Consider the following 13995-nt stretch of genomic DNA (forward strand, 5'->3'; position numbering starts at 1 on the left):
TATTCGTGTTGCCGGACTCTGTCGTGTAGTTCTAATATATTTATTTAAAACAGTGCATATGTGTAAGAGGACGTGTGTATAGGCCTGTCACGGTAACTTTTTGTTGTGCGATATATTGCCCCAGAAATAATTGCGATAAGCGATATTATTGTCATTTTAAAGACCCAAATGACAACAAACTTTTAATTTTTAAGAATATTTAGATCATGGAAATTAAGTATCAAAATATTAGATACCTTAAAAAACCTGAATAAATAGTAAATAAACAATTTCTAACAAAAAGTGCAAAGTAACAAGTAGAAAAAAAAGAAAAATGCACAAAGAGCTTGTATGGAGATTTTTCAATCTACAGATTTTCCCTGACCTTCTTTTCTCTGTAAATTAAGGGTGCACACTATTGCTGAAACACACACAAACACTACTTAGCAGTCCGTATGCACAAAGGCACAGATCCCTAAACAAGGCCATATCTGCAGATGAAACTTTTTTTGTAGAAGCATTTTTTAAATTTGAACTAGCACCTCGTGACTACACCACATTATGTACGAGAAGCTGCAAAAGACACAGGCGCAAGCGGAATGTACAAAACATGGTGACATTCATTTTTAAGTAAATGGGCGATATATTGCGTCACAAAAAATTATTGAGGTCATATACATATATTGCGCGATAAGTCGATATATTGATTATTGCGACAGGCCTACGTGTGTAGAATAATATTGCACTCATGATACCTTTAGCTCTGTGTGTAAATTGTCTATCTGTGTTTTTTTCTTTATTTCTTAGTGGCTTCCAATAGTTCTCGTTTTCAACATAGCTCTCGTCTTGCCCTGATTTACAAGGATTGGAGGTGAACATGCAGAGAGCCACCAGGTGGAGATAGATGTCCCAGAAAATAAGTCTGTTGCGGAAAGGGTTGGCAGGTACATCTGCTCGACTTCTGACATCAGTTAGGATTTTTACAGATCAAAATAAATGTAATTGCTGTGAGTTTATGATAGATAATTGCTGTATAAACAAACGACAGGTTTGTCATTGATGGGTCTTTTTTGAGCTCATTTGGAGAGGAAATACAGAAAAATATTAGCCTAGTTCAAAAACAATTGTCCATAAGCAAACGATTACTGTAAAAATGTGGCCTCAACCAATTTCAAATTTTTTATGTTTACTTTTTCCTTTATTTCTTTCCTTTGGTCTTCAACGTTACACACGAACCCACATAAATCTTAACGGCATGACATACATTTCAAATAATTTAGGATAAAACCATATTTGAGTAGGTATTTGTTATTGTTGGAGTACGTGCCAGGGTTCCACTCTCAACATGAAAATGCCGATTTTGTCATCGACATCTGCCACGTATCACACGGAGCGCAGAAAACGCCACAGCTCATTGCTTCACGGTAAACCAAACCCCCCAGCAAAGTAGCACCCATGGCCCCCCTAAGTACTTTGTAGCGTATTAATGATGTTTATCTCTGAGAGGAATTGCAGAAGAAGCCCGTATATCAGGCCTAACTTGTTCCTGCCACCAGTTTGTTTGTCTGTGCACAGCAGTGTTTAGCAAACATTGTTTTAGCAGCTAGTTAACATCAGAAAAAGCAGTGCCCTTTCAGAAAGATTTAGTATGACTGATTTGGAAGAACACGGGTGGTTAAGCTCTTTAATATAATATTCAAAAAATAACTGAATATACATTATATAAAATAGAACATTAACAGCGAACCCTTACATTTTCATTCATGGGTTCTGTGGCCAAATATCTTTATACTGTTTATATCAATACTGTTTAAACCGATTAATAAATAAGCAGTGATTTATTTACCAATAAATATTAGAAATATATTATTTCAATAAATCTTACATTGACAGTCAAAAGTTTGGACAAGCATACTTGTTAATTTTTTATTTGTTTTTTATGTTTTTGTTTTTATTACTACTACTATTAACATTTTAGAATAGTAGTAAATTCATCCAGTTATGAAACTTTGCATAGATTACAGAATTTTTTCTTCAATATCTGGTCCAACTTGATAAAATTGCAACTAAATAAAATTTTACTTGTAAATAAATTCACATATTTAATTACCATTATTATTTTTACAAAACTAACTTGTAATCATAGAAAACATGAATGAATTGTGTTCAAACATTTGGCTTGTAGTATTTCCAAATGTCCTGGGCTGCGTTTCTCGATAACGATTGATCTTAGGACTTAAGAGCGTTTTCATTTTACGATCGTTCATTATTGTTTCACGTGCGTTTCCCAAAAATGCACTTAACGCAATCGCACGTAGCCGTGCTTTAAATTCTATTTAGGATTCGCTATCCGTTTGTCAAGTGCTGAAATGTCACCTTATAGAATGGCTCGTAATTGTACTAAATGCTCGTTTATTGAAATGTTAACCTAATGCAACGGATATAATAACAATTATATATTATATTATATTATATTATATTATATTTATACGTATAATATTATACTTTACATAAAAATATAGGCTACAATATACTTTATACAAAAATATATATTATAGTATATAATATCTATACAGAGACGTTATTTCCGGGTCCAATACATTGGTTGGCACATGCACGTCAGTAAGTCATTGAGAGATTTTCCCCACCAGTCTTTGAAGCATATTTCCTACATTACTTCTTTTATTCTTTTTTTTTGTTGGTTCAGTCATTCAGTTTAGATGTGTATTTCAATTTTTTTCTGCCCTTTTTAATTGTTTAATTTATAAATTCATAACAAAAAAAAAAAAGTAGCCCAATATAGTAATAAAGTGTAGAATAAAGTACAATCAAAACTTTATATTATAATCACATTGCACTTGAATAAAGTTAAAGGTGTAATCTGCCAATTGTCCTGCAGGTGACCGCATAAATCTGTCTTCTTACGATGCACTTAGGGCTTTACGATTACTCCAGAGCACTCGTAGTTCTACGACGTTTTTCAAGTGCTACTTAAGTTACGATGCTTTTGGGAAACAGACCGTAATATTAAGATCAGTCGTATGATCGTTTTTACGAACTTCTTAGGCTTACGAAGCTTTTGGGAAATGCAGCCTTGTTAGATTTGCAAATATGAAGAAGGCAATACTTACATTTAAAATGTATTCTTCATCCACAGAGACATCTGTCCGATGTCCTCAGAATGTGTGTTATTGTTCAGCTTGTGGACAGCAGATGGCTTAAGCAATGCAGGACATTCCCCTCGCCAAAAAACCCCAGAGAAAAAACACTCGAACAGGCATGTTGGCTGCATTGAGAAAAAGAAACAAATCTAAATTCATTGCTTTGTCAGTTAATATTGTAATGATTCTGATGAAACAGTACAGGTAATCAAATAATTATTTGATGCTATCATTTGATATATTATTATTTGATGCTATTTATATGATTTTTTTGTGCTTATTTAGGTACAAACCTCATAACACTTAGGAGACCGTCTTTTTGTCCTTTTATTTTATATAGCATTTTCCCTTTCTGTACCTGTTTTACAGCACTGTCACTGGACTTAATCATTTCTGAGTCCGTTAGGAATTAATTATAGGTGCCTTTAAGGAGGGCAAGTGGTTTCATAATTGCAGTGTCAGGGGAGTCCAGGTGGAATCTGCTGAGTGTCATATTTGAGCTTATCTCATGGTGATCATATGCGGCGTAGCGGTCACAGATGTGAACAGCCGCCCGCCTCTCACTATGATTTCAGTAAAAGCCCTGCGGTCTTATTAACAAGCCCCCAGTGGTTCAGTGAAACGTGCCATGCAGAAGATGCTTTAATTGCATTGGAATGTTTGAGTAATTCATGTCTTTGTGTGGCCTAACAGTGATGCAGGCACTGCTGTGGATTTAGATTATTGGTGGTCTTCAGCCTCAGTTACATTCCTCATGGTTCAAGAAGATTGTACAGAGGGGAGCAAGATCCCATTGATGCCCCTGAAGAAATCCTTTAGGGACTTTCTGTTCTATGTGCATGTGTCTATGATGATAATACAGAATATACCATTCAGTAAGAATTGTTTAAAAAGAGATTAATTCTTACATTCAGCAAGGACGCATTATATTGATTAAAAGTGACAGGAAAGACATTTATAATGTTACAAAAGATTTTAATTTAAAATAAATATTGTCCTTTTGAACCTTTTACCTTTCACCAAAGAATCCTCAAAAAATGTATTGTGGTTTCTACAAAAAATAAAAAATTAAGCTGTTTTCAACATTGTTAAAGGGGTGGTTGATTGCGATTTCACTTTTTTAACGTTAGTGTGTAATGTTGCTGTTTGAGCATAAACAATATCTGCAAATTTACGATGCTGAAAGTTGAATGCAACGGAGATATGTCTTTTAAAATGATGGCAGTTTAATGCCTGCAAAAACGGCTCGTAGGGACTACAACGAGCTACTTCCCGGCAGAGGTGGGACCAAGTCATTGTTTTGCAAGTCACAAGTAAGTCTCGAGTCTTTGCATTCAAGTCTCGAGTCAAGTCCCGAGTCAAGACAGGCAAGTCCAAGTCGAGTTGCAAGACCTCAACTTTAAGACTCAAGTCTTAAACAAGTCATTAGTGCTCTTTGCCCAAATTAGTGTCTCGGTATTAATTACCAAATCAAATTCATAGTAATTTATTTCAGGAAGGCAGGTAGAATATGTTTGACATAGTTACATTTCATGTGAGATGGGTGCCCTTAGTAAAACTACTCAAGTTCAATTTAGGGATTGTGCCAAAATAGGACAAGCAGTATAATAAACTATTTTATTAGTAACAGAATAGCAAAGATACTTAATTTCAGAGAAATAACAACTGCAACATACTTTGCATGTGTGCATAAGAATATATAAAAAAAAAATGTTGTACGTTAAATGCTAAGTTTATAATATGCATAGTTGATCGCTAAGTTTAGGGGCTATGTGCGCTATAGGCCTACAGATTGATTTACAACACGTGAATTCATTAATTTATCCAGAAAGAAATGGAAGTGACATGAGTGCCTGGTGAAGAGGGAGAAAAGATGAGTAGCCTTTATAGTTATATATACAATACTCATTTTGTGAAAGAAACACTTCTTCAAATTATATTTTAAATGATCATTAGGCCTATTGCCGCTTGCCCACTTCAGACATTAGGCCTAATGTGCATTTTTCTTCTTCAAATTATAGCTAAATGGTTTGCAGTGATTCATTTTAAATCTAGATTAAATCAAGGTTTATCTAATAATTCTGTTGCACCAAACTTTAAACCTAAAATAAGCAGGTTTACATTTTAACCCATCATTTTGATCCTGGATTTAAGTTATATTTAAGATTAACATTAATCCTGTTGCACCATAACTTTAAACTCAGATTTAAATCTCGATTATGGATTAACTTTAAACTTAATGGAGGTTTAAATAAGATAAAATGCACATGCAATTAAAATATGTAACTGATCTAACAAAAACAGTGGAGATCTGACAAAAACAGGTCTCAGAGGTGTTTATTACAAATAAAAATGAAAATTAAAGCACATCGAGTTGGCAGAGTGCGAGGGTCGTGGCGGGATGCGGATCCGTCACTCATGGTGCACCTCGGTGTCGGACAAACAGAAGAAGTGAGGAATATTTAACAGCAGCGGTCACGGTGATGATGAGGCCAGCACCAGTGAAGTGATCGCGGCCGCGCCTTTCGTTTCAAATTCTCATGCCCACTCCGCGTCCCTGCCGGGCGGCGATCAAACGGGCTGTCAAAGTCTAAGTCGAGTCTCAAGTCTTCTTTAATTATGTCGACTCGAGTCCGAGTCAAGTCTCGAGTCATGTGACTCGAGTCCACACCCCTGCTTCCCGGGTTTGTGACGTCATAAACCCTGATAAACCCCGCCCCCAGGAACTTGCAACAAAGGGGCAAGGTTGCTTAGCTTAGAGAAGAGGAAGAGTTGTTGCCATGCCGTCAAAACTAGGGGTGCATGAAAAATCTATTCATATTCATGGATTCACAAGTTTCAAAAAACAATGTTCTAAAGCAGAGGTTCTTAATCCTGTTCCTCCCATCCCCTGCTCTGCACACGCTCTGCTCTGCATCTCTCTCTCACCCGGGGCCTCATTTATAAAATGTTGCGCAGAAACCATCCTAAAATTGATCTTACGATCATCTCTCAAATATGCGTACATGTGATTCATAAAATGAACATACGCACAGAAAACGCACGTACGCGTCTCTTTCAGATATGAAATCTATGAATCGCAAATTATCTTGAACTTGCGCGCAAATGAATGTTGCCGTGGATTTAAGCGTACGCACACTGAAAGATCAAATCTGAGCATACTCACGCTTTATAAATAAAGCCCCCGATCATCAGCTCATCAGCAGCTCCAATAAACTGTTACAATTATACAGTTTATGTGTATAGACTAGGGGTCGACCGATATGTGTTTTCCGATGCCGATACCGATTATTACAGATCAAGTAGACCGATAACCGATATTTTGAACCGATATATATGTCTGGTGTAAAAATGAAAATTTATGTCAAAATTAAGAATAACAAGGGCTCTGACAAAAACTGCCTTCCCTGGTGTTGGTTGAGTGTAGTACTCCCACAGTAAACTCTTTATTTTAAAGAGTTAAACTCTTTATTTTTTGGCAAACAAAGGGTTTACCATTAAAATTAAAACATGGAAGAAATAGCGTATTGTGTGATTATTCTTTTAAACAAAAGTTGTAATAATTGTTGTAGTAGTCAGGGGTTAAAGCAAAAAAAAAATATTTTGACTGAAAATTTTTCCTCGGCCAAACCCCATTCCACAAATCCAAACTTTGACAAATTCCGTGACATTCCGCGTCATACAGTAAAATCCATTTATATGACTGGATTCCGCAATTTCGTCCGCGTTTTCCGCATCGCGGAAATCATAGATAATATTGAGGTGTTTTGCAACTTCAGTGTAACGTTAGTGGATTGTGATTTATTGCAACTTAAGCAACGTCTGCTCGACCCCTAGTATAGACAGACAGATATTTTTCACATAGCTATGAGAAGCGTTAAAGATGGACGCGCATGCGGTTGCCGTGCTCTATTAAAGCTTTAATTAGGATAAAACCGTATATTAAAAGTTAACATAAGCAGTAAGTTAGCATTTACAAATAACAGCGTATCTAAAAGTATGAGACAACAACAAACAAAAAACATACCATTAAGAGCCGAACTTTCACAGGTTCTGCACAATCTTCTTTACTAATATCCTCTGCATCTCATTCGGGCTCAAATTGATAAGCAATATTGACGACGCCATTGTTTACAATACAACCGGAGCACATGCCCCTGAGGTGAGGGGCGTGATGTTTAGACGCACACTAGGCGGTTTAGCGAATCTGAGTGTCTTCAGAAAAGCTTAAATGGTATTTTCTTTTCATCTTGCCTTTGTATAATGCATATTAATGTAGTGTTCAAAAGGGAAGAGCTGCTTTGTTTACAGCGGCAACCAAGGAAACAGTATATTGATGCTGTTCCATAAGCGCCACCTGCTGTCAGAAAGTGATTTTGCATTCTCATTCAGCTCGTCTGCTGTTTTTGTTTTGTGCAGAGATGTTTTATGTAGTATAGTTTCACAAAACTAAAGTCAGTCCATTCTGTTTTTGCTTTCAATTTCAAAATTATACAATCTAATTTAGATTCAAAACTGCTCATGCTGCATGTGGAATGTGATTAAAATGCAGTGGTTGTCTCTAATTTTAAATGGAAACAGCACAGGTATGGCCTTAGTTTGTTTATATGAAGAGATTTTTTTTATTTATTTAATTTGGGGTTTGTTTTAAAATTTCAATTAAGTTTATTTATTTGACATATTTCAATTTCACACAGAAATGTGCAGCATTTTGGCCGAGCAATAATAAAAGGACACCTTTTTATTTAGAATTTGTCTTAAATGTCATTTTGTAAAAAAAAAAATTGTGAGAAAATTGTATCGTAAAATCAGTATCATGAATCATATTGCATCGTGTATTGAGTGAATCGTTATATCCCTTCGAGGAACAAATAAGCATATTAGAATGATTTCTAAGGATTATGTGATACTAAAGATTGGAAAATTCAGCTGTGCCATCTCAGGAATAAGTTAAATTTTTTAATATTTTAAAATATTTATTTTAAATTGCAATATGTTTCACAATATTGCCGTTTAATAGTGCAACCTTCATGAGTACGTTAGCATTAAAAAAAAAAAAACATACTAACCCCAAACTTTTGAACTATGTGTGTGTGTGTGTGTGTGTGTGTGCGCGTTTTTGTGACAAATGAGGACATAAATTTGTATAATGACAAAGGTATGACATAGGTATTACAAGGAGAAGGTGACTTTTCAGGACATTACCCCATGTCCCCACTTTTCAAAACGCTTATAAATCACACAGAATGGAGTGTATTGAAAATCTGAAATAGCACAAAGTTTCCTGTAAGGGGTACGTTTAGGGGTAGGGTTGGTGTAGGGCAATAGAATATACGGTCTGTACAGTATAAAAACCATTACGCCTATGGGATGTCCCCACTTTTCACAAAAACAAACCTGTGTGTGTGTGTGTGTGATTATATGCGTGTTTTTATAGGTCAGGATTAAACTGCAACACTCGGTTTTATGAAATACGTATAGGTATTCCCTGCTCTGTCTCTGTATCCAACAAGTGACTAAGAAACTTTGGCTTGAAAAAGGTTGAAGACCCTTGCTGTACAATAACCACTGATGACACAAAACTAAATGAGCTGACATACCGAGATGTTTTAAAGCTGTTGGACTAGCTATGAGGTCATAAGTGTGGGTACCAGAACTGATTAAATAAGTGGGTCACACAGAGTGGAATATTCCACCTGCAAAAGATACTTGAAAAAAAGGTTGAAAATGTTGCAGACTTTGTGCCAGAACTTTATGAATGGGCATATCTATGCCTCCATTAGCCAAAAAGCTTTTCCCATCAGGTCTTTAAACTCTCTGTGACCCCCATTCACATGAGCGGTTGTGAAGTGTTTCACACTGTAGTGTGATCAAATCCTTGTGACGTGAATAAACATCTATAATCGCAACCTTTCAGTTCGGCATAAACAGAGAAACCCAGCGCCAGATGCAACAAATTTAGGGTTGAGGCTCGCAAATGCAAACATCTGGTCTTTTACCATACATATGAAACCAGACATTTTCTATGTAAGCAACCCCAATGACCATAAGGAAACACTTGGGCTGTAACTTAAGAGTAGCGTCAGCGTCCCCAAATAACAACGGTTTGACCCTCGAGTTAATTTAAAAAGCTAGTATTTAGTGGATCGTACATTTCCACTTATCAAAAAAGTCCATAGCATCATATTTATATTTTCAACGCAATGATGTTACTTCACCGTCTGTCCCAAGATCTAATAAAACACATATCATAATCATACATGAAATTAAAACTGTAATCCCATTCTGCCCCCGCAAAAATTGGAGAGAAAAAAAACGTTGTGCAAGGATTGTGTTCAGATGGCGCTGGGAGTTTCCCCAAATACAATTACTCTGTTTACATGCAGTAGTATAAAGATGGAAATTGCTTTTGAAAGTGTTTTCCAAGGACACGGTTTTGTACTCATGTGCACAAAATTATTTAGATGAAACTGAGCACCACTCCATGCATCAGCAAGTAAGATGGGCCGTTTTAAGACAAACTTTAGCAAATGCTCACTTAATCCAGCTGAACAGAGAGGCTTCTATGACAGCCCTCATTGTCAGAAGCCACAAAGGCTGAGCACCCTCCTTAACTCTGAAGTGCAAGAGTGCTTTGAGCGCAAGGCAAATAAACAAACGTGTCCTATAATCTTCCATAATATTTGACATTCCCTCCACCACCTACTGTATACCAACTATAGGCCTTAAAAGAGAATGAATATGAATAGTCACAGTACCACACACCGATGGTGGTCAACTGTCTTTCATTATCCGTCATTTTGGTGATGCCGATTCAGATGCACTTTTTAAAATTGGCCCCGCTCTCCACAAAGTTGGTTTATTATTAAGCGGACAGACGCTCCACTCTCTCAGGCCAGACAGTTAATAAGAGGAGATTGGCTTTCTGCTGAGTGTGTAACAGATATCTAAATCATTAGGGTGCTCTTTCTGCCATGTGCCACCCCTTGGTTCTCTGCCCTCTGAACCCTGAAGGTCAAACGGCTGCGAGCTCTGTGACCCCCAGCATTTCCTTCGAATATTAACAGGCTTGTTAAGTCGTCAAACGGGCCTGATATAGACCATGGCCTCATTTGAAAAAAGCCCAATCAGTGCAAACAGCTCCAGAGTTCAGCGCTCTGGCCTCAGAACGGCCAAGGCTTTCACGTGTCTCATTGAGAGGCATAATGATAACACAGAGAGGAAGTGTGGGGCATTTTAGGGAGAAATTATGTGGTCACATGCCCGCCGGCTGTAATGCCTCAGTTAAATTCGGTGAAGTTGCACTTTCAGGCTATGGGAGAATGAATCGAGTTCGTTTATGTTACAGAAATGAATGTGGCACGGTCGTATTAAAGCTTTTCCAAGCTGATGTGAGGCAGACCACTACAACTGACAGGGATTATTCTTTGCTCAATTTTGGTCAGTTTAAAGTGGAGTGTTTAAAAGGGAGCATTTCAGCCTGCTTACCACAAATATGCAGCATATCTAAATAATTATCAGAGCTCTGACAGGCGTTCTGTTTCAGATGAGTTTTGAAGTTCTTACAAGAAGACAGGCATCTGTTTTAGAGGAATTTGATTCTGTCTGAGAGATCTGATTTTTATTTATCAGTGGAATTTTACTGCAATTACACCAATGCTGGATGACAACAACAACAACAAAAAAAAGCCTCAAAAGTTATTAATATAAAATAGAAATGTTGCTAATCCGAACAACCAAGGTCTGTGTGTGTTGCATATCTGATTTTGCAGCTAATAGTGAACCCTTGCCCAGGTCAGATCTCAATTAACACCAAAAGGGTGTATGGCAAAAATCACTCATGTCACATTCTCCACCTTTGAGCATGCAGCACATGCAAGGTGCTCATTTTCCAAACTCTCTTGCCTGACCTTTGGCTTTTTGAAGTGTAAATAATTGTTGAGTTTTTTCTTTAAACAAAATTGGAGAGTTAGCGGAAACAGCAGCTGGTTTAGCCTCTTGTGTCTGGCTCGGGTACTTTCACAACGTCACACAAAGCCAAAATTACACATCTTATTCTTTACGGATTTTACATTCAATAGAGGCAATATCCAGAGAGACTTAAAATGTATTTGAACTGCTTGATTAGACAGATTTAAGAGAACAATTTACTTATCATCATATTTAAATGTTTGTGCAAAATAAATTAATAATAAAAAAAATTAACAGACACTGAAGGTGCTTTTAAAGGGCTGATTCTGTGGTGAGAATAACATGTCACCAGTCCAGTACATTGTAATTCAGCCATAATTATATGTTTAAATAAACACTTGGTAAATTAAGCTGATATTGGGATATGACATCCTAATTTGAATAAAATCAAAATAAAATTGTATATGAATTATAATTTGATTTGTGATCATGTTTATGGATGTTAAATGGCTGAATAAGAAGGTTATCTTGTTTAAAATGATATCTCATCTAATAACAACAATTTATTAGAGTAGCTATGTTTTATGTACTTTTGCATTTGTTTCCAGCTGCATTTGATTTTTTTTAAATAATGTGTGCCCCATATATACTATTCTGAATTTAAATATTAAAAATAAAACTAGTTGAGGTGATGGAGGATGGAATAAATGAACAAAGAAATTAGATTACCACATGCACAACTGTTTCTATTAGTGTAACCGAATCTTGTAATGAGGTAGATTGTAACAACAGCATTCGTTTAAAATCATTTAGCCTACATAGTTTAGGTAGGCTAAGTAATACATTTCTAAACGACTATTTTTAATAAGACAAATATAGAATTATTAAAAGTTTTGAAAATCTGAAACATAAAACGTAAGAAAACACGTAAACAACAATTTGTCTTAATTTAGTACGTCACCTGGCTTGAGGGGAAATTCCTTTTTAATACTTAAATATGATGTCGTCTGCATTATTTATTTATGTATTTATTTCAGTAAAGTATTCGGCTCTGGTAAACTGGATACAAATCCATTCTGTTTTGCAGTGTAAATATCATTTCAGCGCTTACCCCGCATCCTCAGTGACAGGCTGCACTTGACTCGGCTCATCCCGCCCACACGCTCTCTATCTGCCGCTTTAATCGGGAAAACATCCGCGGGCGTTTGTGCAGCGGAAATGGACCGTGACTGCTGATGGCGGGAAACTGGATAAGGGCGCATCGTCACCAATTGATGCTATCGCGCTCAGCGTGAAGGGCTGAGCCGCTAATTACCGTCTGCGGTGGTCAAACTGGATGACAACACCTGTAGGAATACCGCGGAACACCTGCCCTCTAGTGCCCAGTAAATAAGCTGCTGTTACGGCAATTCTGTGGCGGCCAATGCGCTCTCACAAACACTGCGCTCTGAACATTATGGGAACCCGGGGGCTAGTTGTCACTTTTTACTCCAGTAAATATTTCCCAAGGTAGGTTTATTTTTTTTAATAGTTTATGTATAGATACATTCTTTAGAGTCTTGACTGCAGAAAGCTATTGAGCTTTTCCACCGTGTAAAAAAAGATGATTTCTGCTTTAGCGGGACACTTGCACTATTGGGGGTAAGTTGTCACAGTAGAAATGAGGTTACTATTAAAATCCTGAACTTTTCAGCAAAACTTTATCAAACAATTTATGAAGCAGCTAAAATGTAAAAGGCAACACGAAAAAAGACCAATTTTGGTCAACAGAAGTAGTAACTTATATAAAATCATACCTAACTTATAAAGACGTTTATGAAATTCTGAAAAATATTTTAAACTTTTTGTTCAAATCTGCATTAAATATATTGTTGATGTAGTTGATTAAATATAGTATTTAATCAACTATATATCCTGAATGTGTTCAAATGTTTTTTTTTTTAATTGTTTCTGTGTTGCTGAAATTATACATTTATGTCTATAATTCACAATAGTCAAAAAAAAAAAAAAAAAATATATCTTTGGGAAAATGCTTTATTTAATAAAACCCAAACAGAATGCAGAATTAGGAGTTCTGAAATTTAGTCTGGGTATGCAGTAATTCACAGTAATTACACTCCACCATTTAATTTGTTAAATCCGTCCTTAGGAAATGCCATCTGTTTTGCCAAGCGTGGATGAAGCACAATTTTGGGGTCTATGAATAAATAAACACTTCCCCACCAGGCAATAATAATTCATGCGTTTTTGTCTTTGAGCAGGGCATAGATGACACAAGGAATTCATATGCAATGCATTCCCTCTGAATTAAAACTATAAATAGATGGTAACAATCACACAGAAATAAATGAACTGTCAAAGCAAAACTATTTACAAGCAGAGCAGAATCCCTGCAATTAAAAGCAAATTTGTTGCATGTTTGAGTAAGTGGTAGCAGATAGGACACAGAAGCAGTCGGCCGTGACAGGCAGATTCGGAGTGGACTTTCTGCTTTTCACATGGTCATGGCTCTTAGGAACATCAGCAGAGAACAAAACAGCCACTCCACTCGAATTCCTTACCATTTTACACCAGAGAGTGAGTTGACAGACATCTGCAGAGGCCATTACACCCGACAATTATGATGTCAGGGACCATTTGCTATGCTGTTATATAGACGAGTCACTTTCAAAATATACTATTTTGTAGCCCACTGTAATCACTAAATCATTGTGTCTTATGTAAATACCCACATTGTTTAACTGTATTGCATTGTTTATGGAAATGCTATGACACTGGAAATATCAAATGTCTCATTATGAGGGAAATGTAAATCGTTTCAAAATTAAATATCTTAGGCTAGGATCATAGTTTTGTTAATGGACATTTACCTTTATTGTATTCTATTTGCCATAAGGCCTATTTGAAATATATATATATGTATGTATGTATGTATGTGTATATA

The sequence above is a fragment of the Sinocyclocheilus anshuiensis genome, unplaced genomic scaffold (assembly GCF_001515605.1).
Source record: "Sinocyclocheilus anshuiensis isolate Anshui unplaced genomic scaffold, SAMN03320099.WGS_v1.1 scaffold1154, whole genome shotgun sequence".
Lineage (NCBI taxonomy): Eukaryota > Metazoa > Chordata > Actinopteri > Cypriniformes > Cyprinidae > Sinocyclocheilus > Sinocyclocheilus anshuiensis.